This window comes from Alosa alosa, chromosome 8, assembly GCF_017589495.1.
Source record: "Alosa alosa isolate M-15738 ecotype Scorff River chromosome 8, AALO_Geno_1.1, whole genome shotgun sequence".
In the NCBI taxonomy this organism is placed as follows: domain Eukaryota; kingdom Metazoa; phylum Chordata; class Actinopteri; order Clupeiformes; family Clupeidae; genus Alosa; species Alosa alosa.
Window position 1 is genome coordinate 27,677,025 of NC_063196.1, and position 23,193 is coordinate 27,700,217.

A 23,193-nucleotide genomic window follows, 5' to 3' on the forward strand; every position below is an offset into this window, starting at 1 on the left:
TAACTGTGCCAGCAGTTGCTCTTGAGAGCATTCCATCTCTTTCTTCAGAGTAACTTTTTATGTCACTCCAGGTTCGTTTCGATGTTCTCTGTCAACCGTCACCCACTGCAGGTAAGTGATGGAATGAGTACCAGCATAGTGGGAAGTCACTGGACAGCTTTTGTTGCAGCAGTTCTCACATTCTCCATACATGCAACTTATGTTGGTGGTATCACAGGTAATTGATGTTGTTAAGCTCACACTACCTGCACATCACACCAGTCCTGGCTCAGCTGCACTGACTTCCTGTTAAATTTAGAATTGATTTTAAGATTTTACTTTTTGTTTTTAAAGCTCTTAATGGCCTAGCACCCCCCTACATTGCTGAAATCCTTTCTCCACACTCTACCTCTAGGTCGACCCGGTCATCTTCAAGACAACTCTTAATTGTCCCCCGCACACGTCTCAAAACAAAAGGTGACCGGGCCTTCTCTGTGGCTGGCTCAAACTTATGGAATCCCCTCCCACCCCACATTAAGTCCTCGACTACCCTTGCTAGTTTTAAGTCTAATCTAAAAACGCACCTTTTCTCTCTTGATTTTAACAACCTTTAATTCTGCCCCCTGTGTCTTGCGTGTGTCCCTCTACCTTTTACTTATTTTTATCTACCACTTACTTTTAGTTATTTATTTATCTATCCTGCTTACTCTATTTTACCTGTTTTACTCCATTTATTTTATGTTCTTATTTTTATATTATATATATTTTTACTTTATCTATTCTACTGATCTTATTATTATTATTACTACTATTATTTATTTTTATTTTATTTTTTCTAATGTACTACCTCTTAATTTTACTCATGTAATATTATTTTCCTTTTACTTTTTTATATTTTCTTAGTCAGACCTGTGTATCCCCTGGGCACCTTTTTATGTTTCAACTGTTGCCTAACATCTCATTGCCATGTAAAGCACTTTGGGTCAACTCCTGTTGTTTTTAAATGTGCTATATAAATAAAAGTGACTTGACTTGACTTGAAGCTCTCCAAATCTGATGTGTGAATAACATGTTGCTGGTATAGCTTTCGGGCCATGAATTCCAGGTTGTCATGGATCTTACACATGCATGTGTCGCGGTCGGCAAGTGTGGGGCGAACTACCCAGTAAGGTCGGAACGCGCAGAAGAGCGGAAAAAGGCGGAGACGGAGATTCGGATGCTCTGCGAGGAATTTCTGATGATGATTTCTCAGCGTATCGGTCAACAGTCTCTCTTTTGCATTTTCTTTTTCTGTCTGGTGACTGTTTGTTTTTCCCCTGTAGTGAATCGCGAAACATCCTCACGAAAGAAGAATGATGTGACTGCTGATCTAAGTTTGGCTCCAACGCTCTTGTATTTCTTTCTTCCATGGGTGCAAGAACTTTCTCCGTTTTTCCATCCCTTTCTGGAAAATCAAAATCCCTCTTCTGCCATTTTCTGCATCTTGTACTTCTTTAAGATTTTGTTGGTTAGTATTCCTGCAATTAGTTGTTTGTCGTACTCTCTCCTTGTGTTTGCTTACTTTGCACGTATTCCCTCAACTACAGCTGAATGAAACAAGAGAGTTCTCTTCAGAGATGGAGCTGAGAGATGTCTAACCAATTTATTAACCTTGGTTCTGGAAGATGGATTGTTTTTTGTCAGCCGTTGGATCCGCTTTCTGTACTCTGTACGCTTTCTGCGAAACCCTCCTAGCTCGGTTCGCTCACTGTTTAGCCAATTAGCAAACAATTGAGAGTGGTGACGCAGAACTCACCCGCGAAGTCCATTACTGATTGGTTAAGGTAACACTATTCACACTTTTGTTTTGTTATTTGTATGTTTTTGCGACACGATATCGTAACAGTCATGCTAATAAAGCACAATATCGGTTTTAATACGAATTTGGAATTAATTTAAAAGGCAGAGTAAGATCAGACCATCTCCCACCCTCCACGGAGACGGATTCCTCTTAGCTTTCGCCAGACTGTTTGACGGAGTCAACAGTCGGCTTTGCCCAGGCTAGACTAAAGCTACTTCACCATCTAAAATACACCAGCTAAAATGAGCTAAAAATATTAAGAAAAAACTAAGGTCGGCCATCTTGAAAGTGTTGGCTTCCAAAATGTAATGAGTTCATGTGCCTGTCCTAGAGCATGAGCACACAGAATTTGGTGCGAATCCGTCCACCCATTCAGAACTTATGGGCCAAACAATAATCGGCCATCTTGAAAGTCAGCCATCTTGAAAGTGTTGGCCTCTAAATGTAATAAATTTGTGTGCCAGTCCCAGAGTATGAGCACACCGAATTTGGTGCCAATCTATCCACCCGTTCAAAAGGTTTGGGCTTTGATGGCTTTGAAATATTTTAGGGTGGCTTGGGCCCTCTAGAATTGGGCTAATGACGCCCATGATTGCAACTATAATTTCAGTTAAAATGTTTAATTTGAATGTTTTGTCAAAGCAAACTGAAAATATGCAACCCTGTTTATTCTAATGCAACCCTGTTACAGGGTTGCAAATCTAGGCTAAGGTGTGGTTTACCCCAGGAACAGATGCTAACTGTAAAATTTAGCTATGTATACAAGATCAAGGACAAACATGGTTATATAAGTATATAAAGTAAATTTTGACTACTCAATATTAGTCGTCAATATGAGTAACAGAGTTGCGTTCACTGAGTGACACACGCAACTTGGACAAACATATTTGGAAAAAAAACCTGAAAATTGTTAGAGCACTTACCTTTGGTCTTGCCATGTGGGCAGAAAATGTCCTTGTGTTGTAACTTCCTTTGTGCCAGTAGACAAATATTTTTAACTTTCTTTACCTTTCGCCAGGTAAAATTCCTTATGGTAACAGGGTTGCGCACATGTTGTGGGACACAACTTAATAGCATAAAAACTGTAACATGCAATACAATGTAGATCAAAGAAATTGTCTTCATAAGTAAAGGAGATGTGTTTGTGTTATGGTGGGTGAACGGCACACGTTTCTCGCTCGTTGTAATCGCTTTTTAAAAACACCTAAAGATGAATGCTGGATGAATGCTCTATGAGGGCAAAGTGGAGTTCAGTCAGAGACGGGCTTTGGTTCAGTTCCCGCCTGCACAGGGGCGTGTCACTGACGTATGACTTACGTTTGAAAAAGATAGGATAGGAGACGGACGGCAAATTACATTATGTCATAATGATTATGATGAACTGAACACCATTACTATAACATCTTTGTAGTTCAATGTATTGCTGTTTGGGGTCTGATAGTCAAAGAAAGATGCCAGTGGTGTTGTTAGATGAAATGGGTCATGATTGCAAATGTAAAGTTATTAAAACTGGTGGTAACAAGGGGAGATAACATTAGGTCATAACGTTAGGCTACTGTAATTAACATTATGGTAAATGAACACCCATATGTATTTCTGGACTAAAATATTGCAAAGCGATTTGGTTACTTTATTTGTCTTGCTTTTATCAGTTGTAACATAGTCAAAACGTTAAGAATGTCATGTCAGAACATGAAATAATAACTTAGCTGCCACACTTAGAAGCTAGCTATTCTAGCTAACGTTTATCGTAGCTCATAGTGCTAGGGCTAATGTAACTCTACCGCCAGTTTGTAACGTTGTCCAGCTTAATAAACTTACTTCTTACATGTCTTAAGTTAAAGAATTGAAAGAAATAGTAAAAAAAAAAACCTTGAACGGTATTATCTGTTTACATTCAGATCTTGCCAAAGACTTTGCCTAAGTGCTTGTAGTCTGCCGTCCTTGTTCAGTCTATGGTTGCTATAGCAACCGCTGCTGTGCTTCATAAACTGACGAGATAAGCATGCAATTGTGGTTGAAATACACCCAAAACACAAAGAAAACAAACCAAAATATATCTATGCAAGAACATGTTGTTGTATTCCAAACAATAAGCCCAACAGTCGTGGAAGGGCATTACTACGGTTAAATCTCACTATAATCTCCTAGCTGTGCAATATGTCCCATTACAACCCATTGATTTGATTCGTCTTCTTGCCGTCTACTAGGCTATTTTGCTGTGGCGCGAACAAAACGTGATGTCACACGCAAGGGGTGAATACTGACTTACGAAGATGAGTAATCAACACGAAAACGTTGCCTGGTGTCCCTTTAATAGGCTATAGTATGTTCACATTCACAACATCCACTTCCCAATCTGCTAGACTAGTATTAAGGCATAGCCCTCGTCTACGTGCAGTAAATAGTTTGAGTATTTTTAAGTGGAGTAGAACTACTAGGAGGACCACCTTTTTTGTATGTTGGTCTTAAAGCAACACCAAAGACCTTTCCCTCTGTCGCACGCACGCTATTTGTTTATCCAGCACCGGCTTTGCAAATAACAATGTCCACAGACAAGGTAGAATATTTTGCATGACTTATAAAAGTACGATGTATTGTGACATCAGATGCAAGTCAAATTTGTAGTTTCTTGTCTCATTCCATCGAACTACAGATCCGCTACCCGACCTGGCAAACTTACATAGTGTGGTTATGGCCGATAGAGGGCCGCGAAGCGAATGCAGAATTGCCATTCACCCTGTTACGAGTTGATGAACCACTGAAACAATTTTGGAAACATTATTTTAATGTACAAAAAAACTCTTTGGTGTTGTTTTAAAGGGCCATGTCAACCATTAGGTGTTGTAATCACAATATCTCTGTCTGACATGGTCAAAACTGCACGAAATTGAAAGTGTAGGATTATTATGACACCCTCTGAATGCATGCCAAGTTTTGTAGACTTTTATATTGGAATTGACATCCACGGTGTTATGGATCCATTTGTCTGCAATGCAACGTAGCCTACAACATTTCTTTAGAAATACAGGACAGCTTACTATGCTGAAGAATGACGACTGCGCAGCATGCAAGAATATCCCCAAACTCTCGGATGCGCATTGTGAAACGCATCTTTTCAGTACTCATTTCCAACTTTCCACGTTGGTGCTCAAATTGCAACACAACCGTGTTCAAAGCAGGATCTATCGATCTAGATATAGCATTGTAGAATGGTTGGGGGAGGCATAGAAAAGTTTGAGAACCTGCAGTATAAAACAATATTGGTGGTTGCATGGTAGATCTGAAGTGAAATGGGTCGTGATCTGTCATTTTTAAAAAGTAGTTGAATGGCACACTACACATGCACACACACGACACACACCCACACACACAAAATAAAAAACTTACATGCAGGCACACACACTCAAAAAACACATATAATTGACAATTACAAACACAAAATAAGGAACAAAGTAGAAAATGTACATAATTTGACAAACGTTATTTTTGTGGAAAAAATATGCTGGACTGGGCGGTGGTCATATTTTGTACAGCTCTGCAGTTAGCTAGTTAGTTATAATTGCTGTCTGATATTGACAAAACAATTAGTAATTCAAACTAAACATAAAGACTCACTTGCTTCCACTTTGAGGCTACTCCTTGAGCCATCAACACCATAGACTGGTTGGCTACCTCGCCTTTAGTGATCAGCCCATCTATTTGCTCTAATGCTCGGTTGTAGTCAAGATGTTTTTTAATAGCCATCTCATCAAATACTATTGACACTGCATACTCAGATTGCCTCATTGTTTGTGCCATCTGCTGCAGTATTGAATCTAGGAAGCCTGGCTGTAAAGCAAAGGTACACTAGCTTATTAATGGAATTAAACTTAAAAACATAATAATATAATTCTGCTATAACTCTTACTTGGATATGGCCCACATTGTTGTTTATGAATTGTTGCAGAGTTGTAGGAGATAGAAGAACAAAATGCCTCCTCAACGTCCTGTAGGCATTTTTGACTGTGATGGAACACTTGGACACAAACTGTTTCACAGGGGTAGGGAAGTTTCTCCCTCTTCCAGTCTTACTATAAGTTTTTATTTGGAGGCTGAAAACTCTGCTGACTCTGGTGGTAAGACCTTTAGTGCATCACACACATATTTTTTCTTTATCCTCTTCAGCTTTAAGCCTTAGATATTAACCAAAGTCATTAGGTTAAGTTAGAAGGAGACGAAACAACATACAAAATATGTACACAGTCAAGTCTTTATACAAGGGAAACCTACTTAAGACTTGAGCTCTCTGACTTGAGTTTGGAGTCTTTTTTTTTTCCAGTCTCCTTTTGTTGGCCTTTTCTCTCCAAAGTTGTAAATGTAGTTTTCTTCCTTTCTCTTTGAAGTATCTACTCAAGCTCCAATACTTTCTTTTCCAGCCTCAGTTCTTCCTCAAGCTGACCCTTTTGTTAAGAAATGTGTATTGCTATCCTCCTTGATCTTAACTTAACCTTAACTTGATCTTATCTACAACCCCAAATCAAAATGCAAATAAAAACTGAATGTGATAATATACAAGTCTTGTAAACCCATATTTAGTATTGAACACGCCTAGCCTTCCTAATTGCAAATTCGTCAATGGTGTCATCAAACGATATCTGACCTGAAATCTCATGATCACTGTAAAATGTAATTTGTTGACTTTACTTAAAAAAAAAAACTTAGGAAACCAATTGCCTCAAATTTTTTAAAGTAAAGTTGACAAGCAATTTTTAAGTTTTTATAGCTGAAAAGAAATGTGTTAGGACAAAACAGCCACTTTAGAGAGGTAGATAGGTAGTCCTGATCAGGACTAATTTACATTCACATTTACATCTAAAGAGGCTTTGGCTGGTGACAACAGTTAGCTATTCTGCAATGTTTCAACACAAACCATGCACTCTATTGACAGTTTGGTAAAGTGGATAAGCCATATTCAATAGAGAAACAACATGAGAAGAAAAAATACCTACAATTCTAGTTCAGTATTTAAACTAATGCAATTAGCTTGGTCATAGAAGAAATTATTAGAACCCCTATGGTAATAACTAGACAGATTAAGATGTAAATACGGAGGAAGGTATATTTCGCTTGCTAATTGAGGTTATAGCTTAACCCTTAAAGGAGTACCGTCACACCGGTGTGACGGGAATGTTGGGAAATTAACATTCTAAAGAATATCTGGGTTCATTGAATTCAACATAGAATTTTAGAACCTTCAATTGTTGCGGAACTTAGAATGTTCAAAAACCTACACCTTTAAGGGTTAAAGGATAATTCCGGTATTACTTATAGTCCCTTTTCTGGTTTGTTTTGGAGAGCTAGAGTGGTGGACACCGAAATTTTGATGATGGGTCCTGTCTCGACTTTCTGACTCGTTTTGAATCGCCTTTGACTGCTTCAGAGTGGCTGGCTATGGGCATGCACAAACATGTCCTTAAAACAACCCTTAAAAGAAACACACCACCCAATGTCAGTATTAATATTCTTACCTTAACTTTCACGAGTTGAATCATACCTCTCCCATCTCGATACGTGTACTCAATTGACCGGTTCGCAAAACCCCGCCCATCGAACGCAGATGAGCCAATGACAGTCCAGTAACTCCGTGCAGGCAGACATGGCCCGTCAACTTTACCTTATGGCTCCATAGAAATGTATTGGGAGCCTTGATTTTTGTCCTGTTTTATGGAATTTTATAGTGATGTGAGTTGAAAAGGACAGCCAAATGACATATGTGGGATTAGCGCAACACCGATACAAAGAAAAATGCCTTTCAATCTTGATTAAAGAAGCCCTATGCAGGTCTGGTTATTCCTTCGCTGTTTCTGGGTTTTCGCCTGATTTGGGCTCGCATTTTTCACAACATAGCTCCCCCTGCAGCTTCAGTAGTAAGTGACTGCTACACTGAACCCCCTCTAGGTAGCGAGCTAGCCATCAAGAAACCAAGCTAAACACATACAGGGCTCACAATAAAACGGTCGAGCAAACACATTGCTCAAGAGACTATCAAATCACATTACAAAACGAAGTTCACCCAATGGTAGGATACTTACAATTTCAACAGCAACAAAGCCAAGTCAGAGTCTGTTTTGCAGTCTTCTTAGAAACTACAATCTGACTACATTTCCGAGGCGCGATTGGGTTGGACCGCGGAATGTGTTCGGACCGCGACCAAAAAGTTGCATATTCGTTTTTTCCGCGGAGAAGCACTAGGGGGAGACGAAGCACCCACCAAACGACCCAAAAAGTGTTGTAGAACCATCAAAACAACTCTCAACCTGCATAATTAAGGTATTTTTTGCTAAAATTGTTGCATAGGGCTTCTTTAAGTTTTCTGTAATTATGTTAAATTTGATTACATTCTCGTCCCAGATCTCCACTATTTTAACGAAACAGTGCTCCACCATATCTGTGGATTAAGCCACACAGTCAACTCAATGTAAGTAAAATAAATAAGGATGTTAATTGTTTTCAGCATTGCCAACATTGTGTGTAAAAGGATTGTCACTTGAAGGAGAATTGTATATAACTAACGTTAGCATAGTTAGCTAACCACTGCTAATAACGTGCTAGCTTCATCACGTCAAGCATGGGGCTGTGCACAACATTTATTCACCATAAAATAATAAAGTTGAAGTGGCTCTGCAATGTAGGCTATGTTTCTGTTTTTTAGCAGCACCATGTGCCTTACATGACATGGCCCAGTGTCCTTGTAACATGCATGTGTAGCAGGGACGATGGGATGTAGTGATGACTACGCCGTTAGGGAATAGTTTAAAGGAACACGCCACCCAATGTCAGTATTAATATATGTTCTTACCTTAACGTTCACAAGTTGAGTCATGCCTCTCCCGTGTCGGTACGTGCACTCAAAAGCTCTGGCGCGTGGTGCGAATGTGTTAGCATGTTGCTATGCTATGGGGCTCAGATGTAGCCGTAGAGGGAGGAAGATGGCATTAATCAAACACATCCACGTTTTCCCTACTTAAATACAGTTGCACGAGTAGTTGATAAAAATGTGTAAGGTCACACAACATGAAACGTTGCGATTTTCCAAACGAATAAACAGGAGAACTACAATGTGTGGCGCAGTAGCACTTGGGAGTACTTGACCTACAGTAGCGTAGTAATATTAATTAACAACTAATTGTAGATCCTATCCACCACAGAGTTTAGAATCCATGCTTGATCGACCCCTCAGCCTCCCCCTCCCCTCTGAGCGAGAAATTTGAACATGAAATTGAATTGTTATATTCAATTTACTATCAATATCTCATTGCTCCTATGAATAATACATTTAAATGTTAAAACAGCTTGCCATGCATGCACACAATGGTAAGCTCTGCTTTCAAGTTTACCCAGTGTAGGCGGTTTGCCATAAGGTATGTTAAAAACCGCTTGCCATAGAACTGCCAGGTCATGGACAACGACATTTGCAAGCAAGCTAATCTAACAGGGAACAGGGACTAACAGTTAATTCAGTGTGTTCCCAAATACTTCAAGAAATTTCATGTCTTAATCCATAAAACGCAAGAGTTTTGAACATGTTAGGCTACATGTCGGTGTTGAAGTGTTTAGATTCCCAGCACTAGCCTAGTAGGCATTTTAACAGCAACTATGGCTATGCACTAACACCAGTCAGCTGAGTTTAATTAGCGATAACGTACAGAGATGGTCTCGTAGCCTCTTTTACAGCTCAGTGACATCAGGTATGTAACCTACATATTTATGTTTTTGCCAGCGAACTATTCATTTTGATGCTATATGGGACTCATGTGCATGAAAGATTAATATCATGCCATTATGTTGTTTAGAACACACCGTGAAATAAAGTTTTCACCTTACAACTTTGCTGACATTTCAAATAAATGCCAGTTAGCACATTAGCAAGGATACTGTGTAACATATAGGCTACTGTTGATGTTGTTTCATAGCCTTTTGCTTGTGTGTAGTTAGGCCCACAGCTAGATTTTGACAGGAGCTCGCAATATCGCTTTAAAGTCAAGCTACTTGGGCTCACGCAAGCTGTCAAACACTGTCCACTGGCCTATGTGGTGCACCCCTCTGGTTTATACATCCAGTGTTTATGTTAGCTATCGTCAACTGTGTCTGGATGTGTTGCTATTAGAGCAAGACATTAGAGATGGCGCATGACATGCAGTGATGCCTCGTATAAAAAAAATTAATTAAAAAAACGCTATTTAAGCACCAAAATGAGGCACTGAAATCCACGTTGTTATTCGATGCAGTTACTACCGTTTGCGTCGGCACCGGTGCCATATTAGAACCGTGTTTCGGTGCCCAACCCTACACATCACACGTGAGAATCACACTGCAATTATTGCACTCGCACTGCAATCACACTGAACTCCAAAGCTAAGGATTGACATCCGAGGTGTGCTACAGGAAACGTGAAGGGACCCCACCACCTGAGGGTGAGCCTGCCGCTTGCTTGGACCACACCGCACCTGACCAAAGGAGAACAAGGGAGAGAGGGGGAGAGACTATGGTTAGAACTGTGGGTAGCACAATCACACTTAGCGTTAGCCGGTGTGGTTATACCAGAGACTTTCTAATGAGGAGACACAGCACTCAAAAAATCCTCCATAGAAATGCATGGGGTTAGTTTGTAACTGGAGGCTGGAATGGCCGTCCCACAGATGTTGAAGACCCCAGAGGCCAAGCTGGAGCAGTGCAACCACCCTGGTCACGGCGATGGGGGGAATAACGTTACTGCACACAAATACACGCGCACACACACCACTAACAAACACACACATGCACAGCAGCCGTTCCCACAATGCAACACTACAATTAAGGGGGCTGTAAGTTACAGGTGTTATAAATAGGAATAAAAAAGGAAAGGCACAGGATTAACTCGGAAAAGAACACAAACTACATGCAAATAAACAGAGAAAAGCAAGCACTCAATTAGACATGCAAAGCATGCAGCACACGGCCAGACAGCCCTAAACATGCATTATGGAAATAAACCAAAATTAATTCCATGCACAATCAACCCCAACTGGTACGACAAACAATACCAGGACAGGGCAGGACCAACAATCAGTAGGGCACACAATAACCCCAGCGTCAAACCGATGGTTGAAGAGGACACAATAAACTTGATAGAGACAGAACAGCAGTCTTGTTGTGGCGTGGAGACACTTGGTGATGCCGGCCGACTTTGTACATCAAGTTATAATAATAATAATAATAATAATAATAAAGCTTTATTTGTATAGCACCTTTCATACACAGAATGCAGCTCAAAGTGCTTTACATTTGAAACATGTAACACAATAATAGTCAGTCAGTCATTATCAATCACTTTTCTTTGCTGTTTATGTTATACTCAGCAACATATCAAAAATATAGAAAATGACGCCATAAGACTGGCAGCCTTAACCCTCTACCCCCCCCACAAGCACGCCATATGGCAACTGTGGCAAGGAAAACTCCCATATTCCAGGAAGAAACCTTGAGCAGAACCTGACTTAATAGGGGAGCCCATCCGCTTCTGGCTGGCAAGCCCTCCAATAGTAGCAGATGTAGAATAATCTGAAAATGTAGTCTACAGGATAAGATGAGTTAACTAAAAGCTTTCCTGTACAGGTATGTTTTCAGATCTTTTTAAAAAATATTTACTGAACTCTCGCCTGCTTGATGTACAGAGGCAGGGTGTTCCATAGTTTGGGGCATAATGGATAAACGCAGCTTCTCCACTTTGTTTGTGGAGCACTTTAAAATGATTAAAAGATTAGAATTGGATGATCTAAGTTTCCTTTGTGGTTGATAAGATATTAAAAGCTCAGAGATATATGAAGGTGCTATGCCATTCAGAGCTTTGTAAGTAATTAACATAACCTTAAAATCAATTCTATAGGAAATAGGGAGCCAGTGCAGTTCAGCCAACACAGGGGTGATGTGTCTCTCTTCTTAGTCTTAGTTAAAAGTCTAGCCGCAGAGTTCTGTATGAGTGCCAATTTCTTTAGATGATTTTTTGGGAAGACCAGTGAAAAGTGCATTGCAGTAGTCTAACCTGCTAGTGATAAAGGCGTGAATTAGCTTTTCTGCATCTTGTTGAGTTAAAAGGGCCGTGACTTTGGCAATGTTTCTCAAGTGGAAATAGGCTGTCTGAGTAACTTTACTGATATGGGGCTTAAAACTTAACTCTGCATCTAAGATGACACCGAGGCTTGTTACTTTTGGTTTGACCTGGTGTGCCAAGTTCCCCAGATTACTAAGAATAATATCTCGCTTTAGTTTTGGTCCAACCAGAAGTACCTCTGTTTTGTCATCATTTAGTTTCAAAAAAGTTTTTGCTCATCCACTGATTAATGGAGGTTAGGCATGCAGTGAGGGAGCAAAGGCCATCTAAGTTAGTTGGCTCCACAGAAAGATACAATTGGGTATCATCTATGTAGCTGTGGAAGTTTACATTATGCTGACTTATGACGTTTCCCAATGGGAGCATATATAGAGAAAATAGCAGGGGACCAAGGCAGCTCCCTGGGCCACACCAAAAGGCAAGTCATGTTTTTCAGATACATGATCTCCTAGACTGATATAAAAATCTCTGCCAGTAATGTAGGTTTGAAACCAGTTTAGAGCATTATCAGAGAGACCCACCCACATAAATATTTCGTTCCTGACCATGAAGTTGAGGGAGAGGGAGCTGCATTAGCTCCGACAACACTGCTAATAACACATTAGAGGCAATTAGGATTGCCGTTTGCAAACAGAGATCAATTAGACTACGAAAGGGTTTAAAACTAGATGTACCGCAGATCGGTACAAAATATGACCGCCGCCCAGTCCATCACATTTTTTCCACAAAAATAAATCATGCTGAACGGCCTATATGATTCTAACTGTCTCACTAAATTGCATTATCCACACTCAATTCTCACTGGTATCTGCTACACAACAAGTACCAAAACATGATAAGTTCATAGATTTCACATGTAAAATTAATTTTATACAACCCCACCCCATTCTTGCCTGTTCATAATTCTGAGAAATTCTTGTGTGCGTGTACATGTTTATGTGTGTGTGTGTGCCTGCGTATGTGCCTGTGTTTGTGCATGTGCATGCATGCGTATATGTCTACTGTGTGAGTATGTATCATACGTATGATTACTGTGAATGTATGTGTGTGCGTGTGTATCTGTTTATGCACATGGAATGGGTTAAGATGACCCCTGGAGGCAAACATACAGAAAAAATTGGTCATCCTAGGCCCTACGGTTCTCAAGATATTCACAGAAAACTGTGTCTGCCCTACCCTCCTTTCGGGGGGTCCAGTCAAGGGGGGGGGGCTACAGATCAAAACAAAAAATGTTGGTTCCATGCTATCCATGTGGGGTTACATGCCCACCAAGTTTCGTGTACCCCGGTCTTTCAGTGTCCCGGGAATCCTTGTTGGTGTACGGTCACTAAATGTACACATAAATAATTTTATTGTAAGGCCCCCCATGAACGAAAGTTCACAAAACTTGGCATGCATTCGGAGGGTGTCATAATGATCCTATACTTTCAATTTCGTGCAGTTTTGACCATGTCAGCCAGAGATATTGTGATGAAAACACCTAATGCTTGCTTTTTAATTTTTAACTAGGTGGCGCTATACATTAAAGTGCCCTTAAGACCAACATACAAAAAAAAGGTGGACCTCCTAGGCCCTACGGTTCTCGAGATATTCACAGAAAACTGTCTCCGGCCACCTACAGGCCAGTTGGTGTATAGTAACATAAATTAATTTATTGTGTGGCCCCCTATGAGCGGAATTCCACGAAACTTGGCATGCATTCAGAGGGTGTCATAATGATCCTACACTTCCAATTTCGTGCAGTTTTGACTATGTTAGGTCACAGATACCTTCAATTACAACATCTCATTTTTATTTTTTTGTGTTTAACTAGGTGGCGCTATACATGAAATGAGTGGTTATGGAATGGGTTGACATGGCCCCTTGAGATCAACAAAAATGGTCCTCCTAAACCCTACGGTTTTCGAGATATTCACAGAAAACTGTGTCTGCCCTACCCTCCTTTCGGGGGGTCCAGTCCAGTGGGAGGGCTACAGATCAAATTGCCATTTCTACACCTAACCCGCAACACCCCACACCTTTCCCTTTTCTCGCGAAAGAGGAAAAAAAAACTGTCTGAGGTCCCATATGGGCATGAGGCTACATTACGCATGGCATGAACCGTCAAAAAATACGATGCACATATGCCGCGAACCGAACAGTTCGGATTATTTTTTCATAAATCGTGCCACCCCTAGTATTGACTGCTTTGAATGATACTTTCTTAAACTATCCTACGTTGTCATAGACATTTGAGAATCCCAAAAGTAATTTCTATTTTGTGGGTGTGCTGTTGGCCAGCATCGGAATCAGGGTTCCGGGGTGATGAGTGTCGGAAGGCATAGGTGTCCTCTATCTCCCAGTATCAAGTTATCCTGTAATTGCACACATTGCATAAGTTAGAGCCTACACATTAATTAGTCTGTAGTGGATCTGATAATAATCCAATAAGGTATAGAGGCCTAATGCACCCTGTTGAAATGTGTTGCTCAAATTAGATTCCCGGTACATCCTGGCATCGTGTATTGCCTCTGGACATTTCCATGTTTGTGATAAGATTTGACGCATTACATATCATCTGGCAAAAAATAAGTGATGATGACCTGCCAGTTGGTGAAACTACACTTTAATTATCCTTGCAGGTTTGTAGCCAGGAAAACAAATGAAGATGTGCAGGAATCGCAGTGCAAGGCAACCAACCAGGTTAAGTTCAGAGCCTGTTACCATAGTGACTTACATAGCTTGATCATTTTGGAACTGAAATCCCAGATTTACCGCTTACTCTGGGTTAACATACCCAGTTAAGCCAGTAAACCTATTTTCTGGAATACCCCCCTGGTTTGTTTGAATGTGTAGAAGTCACATAATGACCTAGGAGAACCAACTGTGTCCTGGCCTGTTACAGATCACTTCAGTATTTACCAGTGCTAAATGCAGAAGTAACCTTGGAAGCGTTAGTACAACAACTTTTGTAAGAGAGGATTAAATGAGAGAAAAAAAGTAATGAAATGGTGAAACCAACCTATTACTACTGTTTTCAAAAGTTGTTTTTCAGAGGCCACCTTTCCACTCAACCCCCTCCAGGTGACCTTCTGGGAAAGTTAATTTGTAAAGACCCTTTGCAAAACCCTCCAAACTGTTTCTTGTACGGTGGCACCCCCTGCTAGTCCGAGCAAAAGAGTCTGAAAGTAGAGAATTATCCACATAAAATTTTCAAACGAACTACAATTACATTATCCTGTCTTACTCTGTCTCTATGAAATATAACAACTCACCAAATCCTTCTTCAGTTCCGGAACAGACTGAAGGTCTCCTTCCAGAACCATTAAGTCGTCTGGGCCCTTCAGTGGAAAATAAGCACTGTGCCTGTACACTGTCCCATGTGTAGTAATGGAGCCGTTGGTAGCAGAGGCAAAGGCATCATGTAGATCTTGCACCATCCTGACTATGTTTTTCTGCTGCTGTATGATTATCTCTTGCTTTACCAGCATGTCATGCAGCAAAGCTGTAAAGCATTTTCAACAAGAAAGCAGAAAATGAGTGTATCTATATATCTACTGGTACCTGGAAGTAGTGCCTGTTCCCAGTCCTTTTGGGAAGTTTGGCAACATTTCAAAGTGACTAACATCTGTGTGTGTGTGTGTTTAGGGTGTGATGGTCCGTATGGGACAATTTCAATTTAATTGTGCTTATAAAGCGCCAAAACATTACACGTGTATCATGGCGCTTTACAAAGTGACAATCAGAGAAAGAAAAGAAGGCCCATGGCTAACAGGGGCGAGGAAAAACTCCCTAGAATTGGAGATACATAAAGGAAGAAACCTTTACAACTCAAGGGCCTGACCCATCTGCCTAGGGTCAAATACAGGACAGTATGGTCTGTATACATGACAAATGCATATGATAGTCAGGTGTAGAGAATAGGACATGGTGTTTAAAGCCATCTGAGATGAAAGTTACAAGAGGTGGGCATATCCGGTATGATAATGCATTAATCCTAATTTAGTGTCAGAAAGTTCAAATAGTCCAGCGTTGGAATTGTCCAGGGGAAAAGGAGTTGTCAAAGGGCATGTGGTGGGTCGGCAATATAGGCCAGTTATATGGATGGGACTTCAGGTGAGATGGGTGAGAAGAGGGCCAAGCACACAGATGGCTGATGACTGGTGATGATATACCTCACAAGTGAGGTAAGGGGGAAGAAAGAGAGATGTAGAGTGGGTTAGTATTACTGAAGATCAATGGTTATCAAATGGTTAGGAGGCTGCGGCCCTTCAATGTCTGCAGTAAGCTCCTCAGGATGTTTTACCAGTCTGTCAGCGTCCTCTTCTATGCTGTGGTATGCTGGGGAGGAAGCACAAAGAAGAAGGATGCTGGGCAACTAGACAGGCTAGTAAGGAAAGCTGGCTCTGTCGTGGGAGCCGAACTGGAGTGCATCACTTCAATATCAGATAAAAGGACCCTGAGCAAACTGATCAACATCTTGGACAATAAATATCATCCACTCCACAACACTATTATAAAGCAAAAGAGCTTGATCAGCTGGAGACTTCGCTCACTGCCATGCACAACTAAAAGGCTGAGGAAGTCATTTGACCCCAGGGCCATTGAACTGTTCAATGCTTCAATTAAGGGAAGAGGAGAGATAGACTTCTCTGCATAGTCTGTCTGCCTCTCCACCCTCTCCATGTTTGAGTACTGACTGCCCACTACTGTTTTACTACTGTCCACAGCCTAATGTTGTACTACTGTTTTACTGCTACACTGTTTTTCATGCTATATTAGCGCACATGACCAATGGCTTCTGCTACAATACTGAATAGTTGTTACCCTATTACCTCAACCTATTCTTGCACTGACATAGTTTTTATATTACCTTGTCTACATTATACATTACTCTCTTATTTGTCCTTATTCTTGCATTGGACTACGGTTGGACTACTTTTTGCACCTTCACCATGACACTCACTCTCTTGAGCACCTTACCATGCACACAGAACTACAGGACAGTCCTGGTCCTGTCACTGCAAGCGTCTCATGCTTGATCATCCTCAAGCACACTGTGGATTTTTTTAATTTAATTTATATAGTATATTTAGTTTTGTTAGTTTTTCTTATCTTCTACTGTCTCTATTGTACAGTTATATTATTGTTTTGTTATATGTATATACTTATATTTACCCTTTCTGCTGTAATTGCATGTTGTGTATGATGTCTGTTTGCTACTGAGACCTTGAATTTCCCCTTGGGGATCAATAAAGTATCTCTCTATCTACCTTAATGTCAATAAGTAATCACTGGTACTATATATGGTTACAGTATACCATAGTGAGAATAGGCAAGAGAGAGAGAAGAGAAGGGGGGGTTGTTGTACAGAAGACAGAAGGATTCATATGTGGGAGATGAGTCTCAGAGCAAGAGGGGTATCCTCACACTGAAGTGTATTGTCACTAACTGGGACGACATGGAGAAGATCTGGCATCACACCTTCTGCAATGAGCTGCGTTTTACCGCGAAGGGCACCCCACCCTGCTCACAGAGGCCCCCCAGAACCCCAAGGCCAACAGGGAAAAGATGACCCAGGTACGCACACACACACAGTAACACCACAGAACACACAGAAATGCACATCATAGACAGCCGTGGATAGCCCTTGTTGTTGGATGCGGATAGCCCATGTTTGGCCCACGCCCATTCTTTTCATCCTGTCTCTACTCTCTGCTGCTCTCACCTCAGAACTCTCCTCTGCTGTTGCTGCCAGGCCCGGAGTGGGGAATCGGGAGAATTCCCGGTGGGCCGCTTCACTTTTGGGTCGAGGGAAAAATATTGGCATTTGTCACGTTAATCTATCTTCTCTTAAAGTTGGCTACACAATGTTGCCAAATGTGCCATGCTTCCAATTTTTTTTGAAGAGGACAGACATAAGTGGCAACTGGTAAAGAGAGATAGCCATGATTATAACGGCGTAATTGGGCTAATAACCTACTGGACGTTGTAGCATTGTCAACCTATTCGCAAGTAACATTTTAAATGAATTAAAATATTAGCATTTTGGTATCATCCAATATGGCTATTCATAGACTTTGCAAATATTATGCAAATATTGATAACAAAACTCAAGCTTGATCTGTGTATGCAGTAGCCTATAGGCCTAAAAACAAAAGTAGCCTGAGCAGCAGATCAGCCAGTCCCCCGCTGAAAAGGATGAGCCCGAAATTAACTGTGACTATAGAGACAAGTAGAAAGGATAATAGAGTTAACCATATGAATTAAAGTTATTTTATGGAAGAAAGAACAGTAGGCTATGACAGCAGTAGGCTACATGATCAACCTATATGGCTTGTTAGCTCAGAAGTGGGTGTAGTAAAGGAGCAAATCACCAAACAACAACATGATAGCTGACCCATGCAGAAAAACACATGTAAACAATACAGTTGTTCAATATGCCTCTTAGTGGAATTGTGGGATACATTTCAAATGCATAAATAAAAAACTACAGGATAGTAAGAGCTGAAATGTTGCCTTATTTATAAAATTTCCACCACCACTAAAAAAGTGGGCCGGTCTTGGGTCTGAAACTCCTGGGCTGAAAAGTGTCCCCACTCCGGCCCTGGTTGCTGCTGTCTCATTTCAGACTCATGTTGCCCTCTGCCCTGCTCCTCTTCCTGAAGTCCTCAGGTTCTGTCTCTCTGTGTGTGTGTGCAGTGTCTGCTGCGTTTCCAATGCTCCTGTGTTGAGCTGGTGTGATGAGTCAGTAGGGCTCTGTCAGATTCAGCACTCACTCTGACACACTGGACTAACCAATATCATACCTTTAGCTGTGTTGGACTAACTGATTTAATACCTGTAAAAGGAACATGCTAATCGGCCTAGCCTTGTACACAGATGGCTGATGACTTGGAGATTTAAATTTCCCAGACTCATGTTGCCATATTAGTTTTTCTCGATTGCTTTGATGCACTTAATGAAACTGGGATCCACTTGATCTTGAGCTTCACCTTCTTAGCACAGTAGAAGTCATCTCTTGCCAATTATTTAACACATTTTCATTGTTTTAACTCATGTTTCACATCCTTTTTCAAAACATTTAACACAGTTCTCATACAAAGACTCCAAACTCCATTGGATTAACTGTGTGTAACAAATGGAAAACATTAATCCACAGCTAATAGAATTGCTTGCAAACTTATGAACTTGTAATGTCAATGTGTGAATCTCCTTTGCACAATTCTTCAATCAGCAATCATTCATTTGTCTTTCCATAGTTCTTCTGATACTGAAAAAAATGAGAAGAAATGGCACAGACAGCAAAAATGAAGGCTGAAACTCCTCATTTTGAGAACGGTGTTTTGCATTTTGTTGGGCAGTGTCAGTGTGTACCCAGTAAACAAAATAAAGTCCTGGCGACGTCCCCTAAAGGTCCCCTGGCGAACGTCACCTCCTCGACATTGTCTAGGGTTCCCTTTACGTCCCGCGGACCTCTGTTCAGGAGGTCTAAAAGGTCCTGTAATGGTCACCGCGACGTTATGCGCGCAACGTTTATATTTCATGTTTATATTTTTTTAAAACATGAAGTGCGATTTAGTATGGTAAGGTATTACATCCTGTAAGTCTCAGCATTGCTAGGAGAGAGGTAGACGGAACATGAACACACATTAATGACTTGTTCTACAACTACAAAATCAACTTCACTCACCTCATATTTTCTCGCATGTATGAAATCACGTCCTCCGAATGCATTACACAAATGATGAGTAGACATGGACATTTATACCGGGCTAGGATGTGCTGCTTTCACACCTACGGTGTCATTTTCTTAATAAACTAATATGACGTTTTAATGGGCATATCCCGTAGCATATTGTTCAAAACATCATCAGAGTAGGCCTAGGCTAGCCTAAGATAAATTGTTCAAACCATATTGTTTCAAAATATTAAAAACTAACAATAGCCAAAAATACTAAATGAATCGCAATGCATGCTGGGAAGCAAAACTCAACATGAAATAAAGTACATGAAACATAACCAGAATGCATTGACGTTATATCCACTCGTTTTCTTGGACCTGTGATCAAATAGGGACAGCCTATAAATGTAAGCCTATCTTCCTGGAACATTGCAGATAAAGAAAAAAATTATCGTTTTCTCTAGTCTATGAATGCTCTTAGCCAACTTCAAGATGAAATAAATAGATTCCAGAGGTTTCTATTCTATATCATTGTTTTATTAATAGGCTAAACAGTAAGGCTCTGGTGAGGCAGAGAGCTTCTGCTCCTCGTTAGAAATCTCATCGGATATGTGCACTCTTTGCTGTTTCCACAAGGAGCTGCTGTAACATCGGGGACAGCTATGCGTGACACTTTTAAAAAGCGAAAGCATCGTCAAATAAATTACAATGACATTTAAACAAGTCATGAAGAAGCAGTATCCTTAATTCTTCTGCAATGTAGAGCTAGATCGTTTTGCTTTACAAATTAAGTAGTCACTTCTGTTGCTAGACAACCCTAAACAAATGCTACGTGGTCTGTTTTTAACATTTCTCTAGATTTATTGCATTGTATTCAGCTCCAAAAGTCGGTTCAGTCCCAATTCGGCTGTGTGTGTTTCTGAAAATAAAACAGATAATAAGTACGTGACTACGTTAAATAAACCACTGCCTATTTAGAGCATGTTACATGCATCAAATGACAGTTATCTGAAGAAATGCGCATTGTAGGCTAAGCTAGAAGCTAAGAACAGCGACTTTGCTAATGTTACACCAAGCATCACATCAGCTTACATGAATTTGATAAAATCCCTTACCTAGTTTGTAACGTTATACATTAACGTTAAACTCAAAATGCAGACATGCTGAATTATGTAGCACATACATTTTGAGTTTAACGTTAACAACCCTTTTCCCAGTTTATGAAGTGCGTCTATGAGCAAAGTAGACATATACTTTGCTCTTAGACGCACAACTTCATAAACTGTATGATATGTTGCCTTAGACTACGGTAGGCTAATGCAGCTACTGCTAGAGAGACTAGATAGATAGATAGGCCTACTTTAGTCATCCCCAGACGTGTAACGTGAAGTCGTGCATGGATGTGATGTCTCCGTCCTGCAGGCGGTAGCCAGAGCACTCTCAACTCCGCTGCCATGTGTGAATAAACAAACGTCCCCCCCATGTCCCCGGTATAACGTTATTGTCGGGTCCTTAGGAGGTATTTGAAATGACCAAATGCAAATGTCATCCGAGGGACCTGACGGTGACGTCCCCAGAAAGTCCTGCACCGGACGTCACGCAATAACCAAACGATAACTTGCTCCGGACGTCCGCTAGAGAACATGACGTTCAGGACCAATCGGGGACGTTGTGAATGTCGGCATAAGGTCCGGGGGACGTCCGGTGTTTGTCGGGTAATGATTGATTGAAAGTGAACAGTCATTTGACTACAAGTTGTGTGTTGTTCTGCTTTTGCTGTGTGTTTTAAACGTTTTGAGAATGTTAGTCTTTTGCAGGCAAAATGTGTAATTTTGACCATGAGTGCCACTGTTTCGTGCTGTGTGTTAAATGTGGAGTTTGAATTGACTGCTGCATCAAAGCAATCAAGAAAAAATGTAAACCACTGAGGGAAACGCACGCCTTCCCCTGCTCCTGTTTCTGGCTGTTGTGTTCAGACCTCAAATCTTGCTGGTGATTTGTGCTAATGTGCGTATCTGCTCTTCTCCTCCACAGATCATGTTTGAGACCTTCAACACTCCCGCCATGTACGTGGCCATCCATGGCCGCATTTCCCAAAACCATAGTTGCTCACTAAGTTAGCAACTTTGTTGGTTACAATGCAATTTCCCATTGCCAACCAACTAAGTTGCTAACAGGTTAGCAACTATGGTCTTGGGAAACGCACCCCAGGTCGTGTTGTCCCTCTATGCCTCCAGTCGTAACCTCTGGTATTGTGATGGACTCCGGTGATGGTGTCACTCGCACTGTGCCAATCTACGAGGGATATGCCCTGCCCCACGCCATCCTGCGCCTGGACTTAGCTGGCCGCGACCTGACTGACTACCTGATGAAGATCCCGACCGAGTGAGGCTACAGCTTCACACCACGGCTGAGAGGGAAATCGTGCGTGACATCAAAGAGAAGCTGTGCTACGTGGCGCTGGACTTTGAGCAGGAGATGGGCACCGCCGCCTGCTCCTCACCTCTGGAGAAGAGCCACGAGCTGCCTGACGGACAGGTCATCACCATCGGCAACGAGAGGTTCCGCTGCCCTGAGGCCCTCTTCCAGCCCTCTTTCCTGGGTGAGTGCCACTCACACACTCTTAAAGGGACACCAGGCAAGCCTGATGCTTTTTATCTACGAAGCTCCCTCTAGCGTCTGTACGTGTCGATCCCCTCTGAAGCTCTTTTCCTTTTCTTTGCATCTTCCGTCAAGGGTTTTCGCTGCTTCTTTGTCAGCTCTGCCATTATACACACGTTTTCAACAATCGCTAGCGTTTCGTTAGCCTGCCTCTGTGCTGGGGATGCAGGATGTAAACTGATCCTGCTTCTCGCAATGTCCGAGACTTTCTCACCTCTTCCAGGTTTGGAATCCTGTGGCATCCACGAGACCACCTCCAACTCCATCATCCGTAAGGACCTGTATGCCAACACTGTGCTGTCCGGCGGTACCACCATGAACCCAGGAATTGCTGACCGTATGCAGAAGGAGATCACATCCCTGGCACCCTCTACCATGAAGATCAAGGTGAGTCGAGTCTCTCTCTCTCTGAAGATGAAGGCAGGCCCCAGTTTTGAGTGCTGTTCTTACCTGCATTTGTCTTTGTTTCAGATCATCACGACCCCTGAGCGCAAGTATTCTGTCTGGATCGGAGGCTCCATCCTGGCCTCCCTCTCCACCTTCCAGCAGATGTGGATCAGCAAGCAGGAGTACGATGAGTCCGGCCCCTCCATTGTGCACAGCAAATGCTTCTAAACACACAGATGTGTGTGGCATGACCTCAACAGCTTCAGGACTCCTCCACCACTTCCACCTTGCCACCGCGCGGGGGTGGGGGGGGCAGTCGGGACTCTTGAGTTAAAACTCCATTTCCTCCAGTCATTTCCGTAGATGCAGTGTACACACACACACACACACACATTATCTGGCCTGAGTGCCGTAGAGGGGTGTTTTTTTTGTTTTGTTTTTTTTTTTCTTCTGTGAATTATGTGTTTTTGTACTTGCAGTCCTCTGAGTTGAGTTTCTGTGGGGCTACTGTGGGTTTGGTCAGTCTGACGC

At 41.5% G+C, this 23,193-nt stretch overlaps 1 pseudogene; it reads left to right on the forward strand.

Annotated features, from left to right (window-relative positions):
• The first annotated feature begins 17,376 nt into the window (after positions 1–17,376).
• On the forward strand, positions 17,377–22,890 carry LOC125299648 (annotated as a pseudogene).
• The last annotated feature ends 303 nt before the right edge of the window (positions 22,891–23,193 follow it).